Genomic DNA, 5532 nt, shown 5'->3' with positions numbered 1-5532 from the left:
ATTGTTATTCTTTTTTGTTGTTGTTGTTCTTTTTTTCCGGAGCTGGGGACCGAACCCAGGGCCTTGCGCTTCCTAGGCAAGCGCTCTACCACTGAGCTAAATCCCCAGCCCCTGCAATGTTATTCTTACAGCTCATTACCTGGCTCAGCATTCTGGAAACGTACACCTTCCTGACTCACTGATTGGCTTAATACAGAGCTGTCAGCCAATAAGTGGGCAAGAAAGGGAAGGCCGGACTTCCGCTCTGAGCCAGTTGGGAGAAGAGTGGTGTGGCTGAGACAGAGGTAACACACCACGCAGCAGGATGTGGACTAGGATAATGGAAATAATTAAGTTAGATGAGAGTTAGTTAGCTGGGAGTTGCTTAAGCTAGGCCTAAGCTATAATAAAATTAATAAGTCGCTGTGTCATTACTCATTCACTGGCAGGTCCAAGAAAGTCTGGCCATATTTTTTACAGTAAATACGTCCGACCACTCTGGAGTTCACCCTGGGGACCAATGAGTTTATAACAGAGCTCAGGGTAAGTGCTATGGCAGGAGCATAGAGGATCTTAAAATAGGCACACTGGAGAGTTTTCACCCAGCAAAGATGACGGCTTCCCTAGGAGAGCATAGATGGAACCCCTCCCCCATCTTTCTCCATTCATATCCTCTATCCCCTCCCCAAGATCACGTGTAATTAATGAAAAATAGCTTACAACAGGTTGGAAAGTGTACCTAGACACCCAGGTGAGGATCTTATGACCCTTCCTTCCATGGGGAATGAAAATAGCCTACAGGCCCAGCTGTGATGATCTGTCGGGAGTGGGTCCAGTAGAACTCCTAAAGATGGTAGCAAATTTAACTTGGCCGGTAGTCCTATACAATGGATCCTCACAAGAGAAAGAAAAGCAGCTGAAGCAAGCGATATGTAATCGCTCTTCTGTAGGAAAATATCTAGTAAATTATGAACTGTAACAGTTGTCAGGATGACAATTAAGAGTAACAATTCAACTGATCTCAGAGAGAGCCGGGAAAAACACACTCGGCAGGAAAGGAAAAGGGAGAGGAAGACTCTGAAATAGCAACCGTTGTTTACTGTGCTGAAGGCAGACATATTAGTCAACACGGGACCGCTATAGAACAGGATTCCGGAAGACAGGTAACAGGATCCCGGAAGTGAATAATGAGCCCCCAGCTTCCGCTCACTTCGGGGGAATTATAGCTATACTTACGGTTGACGCTGCCCATATTGATTGTTGTCGTACACTACAAGGTAGATACTGCCCTGGAGAGCGGGTGCAGATGCTGGAAAAAATCCAAGAGGCCTGAATGGGGGAAGGCCAGCACCACACAGGCTCACTAGCCATTCCAGACTTTCTCCACATGACGTAATGCTTCCCGCTGCTCTTTGTTTTCCAAGAATGTTGTCACCAAGATCCAGTTGGATGAGCTATTCTGGAAGCCTGTAGAAATGTCTTTTAAACAAGGTAGAATGTTTTAATGTCCATGTCTCCTTGACCCTTCCTCTCCCTAAATTAATGCATGTCCCTTGTATAATATTTTCCAACATTTTATAAATATATGAATATTGTTCAGTGCTTTGCTTATTACGTTAGAAAGCAGGGAATTATAGACAGAAAACTCATTTCTGCTTTCCCTCTCAGGAAACTTTGTGACTCAAATCCAGCAGGCCTTTTTCTGTGCCCTTCATTAGGCAATAACTTAGAGACCTCTGCCCTGGCGTTGCAACAACTATTTCACATCAAGCAGCAGTAAGACTGATGTGGCCCATACATGACCCTTGCAGGATTTCAAAAGTTTCACCTCAAACTTTGAGACCACAATAATTGAAACACCAAATAAATTGCTGAAAAATCGGTGAAACTCAGCTAGAGCTAAGGAGGCTTCTAGCTGTGTAAATTTGAAACAATACACAGGGGCCAAAGAGTTTGAAATAAGAATGTGGTCAGATTCACTGCTCCTGTAGACTTTTAGCTGACTTAATCAAACAGCAAAATAGCAACAATGTCTGTGTTGGATAAACTCCCTTTCCCAGGATACCCTCCTGCAGGACAGCCCATTACGTTTCTCTCAAAGGAAATAGTGCATCCGATGAGATGACACTTGTGCTAGCTTTGCAGGAAGCGCCAAACCCTTTCAATGCTCTCTTGGCATCCCCTCGAGGAAACGCTGTCTGGCTATGTAAAGGAAAAGCCTGCTGTCTGGCAGGGGATGGCTCTGCAGCCTGCAAATCACCTATATGGAGCTTGCCTCTTTTATTCCCACAGAGACAAGCTGAAGTGGAATGTTGAAACTCCTAGAGCAGCATTCTGGAGTGCTTCCAGAGGTTGAGAGCACTCACTGCTCTTCCAGACAACACAGATGGTTCTAGCACCCATGAAAGGTGCCTCACAACCATTTGTAACTCCAGCTGCAAGGGATCCCATACCCTCCTTGGCCCTCCTTGTATGCCTGTGTGCCCGTGTGTACACACACACACACACGAGAGAGAGAGAGAGAGAGAGAGAGAGAGAGAGAATGAGAATATATTCATACAATCACCTGAAATGAAAACAAAAATAAATTTGAAAGATTCATAAAACGGGCCCACCCCATTGACTTGAACATGAAGTTCCTGATTTTGAGCACTATAGACACAGAAGGCCTTGTGCAACACTATCTCTAAGAAATATTTCCTTTTGGTGTTCTCACTGGGATGCTTGGAATGTGGCCTCAGTCACAGAGCCAGGAATTCCTGTCCTTGATCTTTAAGGGCTTCTGAGGCTCTGGAAAGCAATCACAGAGCCAGCCAGCACCTTCATAAAACCAGACAGGGGTCGAGCAGGTTGAAGGCACTCATACAATGAGACAGGCTCTGGGACACAGGACTCTGCAAGTTCCCTGGACTTAAACATAGCCTCCAAGTCTTTAGGGTAAACAATATCATAATCCTTAAAACGTGTCTGCGTTTTTGGTGGGACACAGAAGACATAGATCGTAAAGTGCTTTTTGTTTGTAGACAGGAAAGCTCTTAGACCTTTACTGGCTCAGAAGCTCTGGAATGGGGCCAGCAGTCTGTGATCACGGAGCCCTTCTAGGTAACGCCAGTCATTAAGCTCAGATGAAGAGTGCCTGTTCAACAGGTGAGGAAGAACCTGCTTTGAAAAGCCAGGCTCTTAACAGCTGTGTGCACTCGAGTGCGTTATTCTTTCTGGGTTTATAGAGAGGGTTAAATGAAATAAAACATTTGAAACAGTAAGTGCTGTGCTTTCCATCAATCACCACAACAAAGCACTCAAGATAATTACCTTATAAAGAAAAGGAATCTATCTTTGCTCACAGATTTGGAGACTCCAGTCAGGATGGTGTTAGTCCAGATTAGGTGGATTCTGTCCCATCCATGCAAATCAGCAAACAAGACAGCTGTGGGCAAGGGTTTCCATCCACATCATGATGTGAACAGGTAACAGAGCAAAACTGTCTTTTTCTTTAATAGGGTCTTTCTATGTAGCCCTGCCTGGCCTGGGACTTCCTCTGTAGACCAGGCTGCTCTGGAACACACCTGCACACACCACCACACCTGGCATCCACTCCTGTCTTAAACAGAGCAAGGACAGGAAGAGGCTGTGGTCCCATGGCCCCTCTTGAATTAGCCAAAGCTGGATTTATAGGGCACACCTCTCAATGACTTAAGGGTTCCTGACTAAACCTCACAGTTCAATGGTTCTGCCAGCTTTGAACAGTATCATCTAATGGGCTCTTAGTGACTCAAAAAGATATAGAAAGTGCACATATGTTAGCAGCTATGGTCACTGTTATTATATGTGACAGGAAAGGAAAAGTGTTAAGTCCTTAATTCTTTGAACGTGTTAGTACAGCATTTGCCCACTCTTAAAGGGCCTACCCAAACCCTGAAACTAGGCTTCTAGGGAACCCAAAGGCCAAAGGCCAAAGGCCAAACACACTCTATGTGATCCCAATTGGACAGAAACAGAGCAGTGATTCTCAACCCAGCCAAGCATCAGAAATCGCATGCTGCCCCAGAGTTTCAGAGATATAATGTCCAATGGGAAAAATTGAGCAAATCTAACTGTTCATAGGCTAATGCCTTAAAACTACTAGAATCAATGGTGAACAACAATTAGACAATTAGAATACTTATGTGTACCAGACACTATGCTAATTCAATCACACACACACACACACACACACACACACACACACACACACACACACACACACAGAGAGACCTTTTACAAAATTGAAATTGAAACTGGGTCTTGTTTGGTTAACTAGGCCAGATTTGAATTTATGGTTCTTTTGTCTCAGCTTTTCAAGTGGTCAAGAAGGCTGTACAACACCACACACACACACACACACACACACACACACACACACACACACACACACACACCTCTCTTCAATTTTCACAGAAATCCTGTGAGGTACTGTTTCCATAGTTAGCAGTTGAGGGGAACAAGGTAATGAGAGGCTATATGACAGACACCAAGTTCACACAAATAAGCCATGCTTTACGACCTGGACGCAGGTCTGAACTAATAGATGGATTTAACTGCTGCAAAAACGAATGCTTTCATTTATCCGTTCCTTGGACTGGCATTTATTATACATGACCAGGTAATACGCTGAGAGCTGGGGAATACCAAATGAGTATAGATCTCCACCTCCACCCTCAAGAAGCCCATGCCCTTAGAGTGCTCAGAAAAAGAAAGAGGCAAAGGGCAGGCTTCCTTTTAAAAGGTGATGTCATGTGTCTCAGGTCTCAGGGTGAAAATGTTGGCTATTTCCCACTAGCTTCCTTCTCTCAATGGCAATTTACTAAATCTATCGCCATTGGCACATCGTCCTGCATGCAGGCTGCCAAGGATCCCGGCAACCCCGGGGCAACCTTGGAGCCAGTGTTAATAAATCCCGAGAGAGGGCCCCTGTGCTCTGCTGTCTAGATTGGCACCATTCATTCGGTCATTTAGTCAGCCCTGCGCGTTCACTGCGGGCGGGCAAATCAGACCTGGAAGGACCTGTGCTTTGGAGCTGGTAGAATGGTTCTCTTTCAGGACTGGGCACGTCACTTAAACCTGAAGTAACAACTATTTCGAAATTTCTCAGAAAGAAACGGGGAAAATATTGAGGTTTGCGTTTTAGAATCGTGGCGTGTTAGCGCTTAGATACAGTACAGTGTACCTGGAGTGGTAAACAGCTCCGGGATCCAAGCCAGGCTGAGACCCGGCTCCTGGCTCCATCTGCGACCTCTCACTGCCTCCTAGAGTCGGAACTGGGTATTCCCTCAAGTACACAAAAAAACTTACAAAAGTCCAACAAATCGTCACCTTGCACGAAGGCGAGTGATCCTCCCAGGAGGGCTGTCTTGTGGGATGTCGCCCTCGGCTCTGGGCTGGGGACAGAGAGCACCCCCTAAGTCTTCTCTCACTGCAAGAGTGTAATTGGGAAGACGCGGGGACCCGGACCCTTCTTCAGGTTACACAGGGAAGGCAGCTGCGGAACCTTTCTTCTCTCTCCCTTGAGCTTCT

The sequence above is a fragment of the Rattus norvegicus genome, chromosome 1, assembly GCF_036323735.1.
Source record: "Rattus norvegicus strain BN/NHsdMcwi chromosome 1, GRCr8, whole genome shotgun sequence".
In the NCBI taxonomy this organism is placed as follows: Eukaryota; Metazoa; Chordata; class Mammalia; order Rodentia; family Muridae; genus Rattus; species Rattus norvegicus.
Note: the sequence above shows the minus strand (reverse complement) of the source record.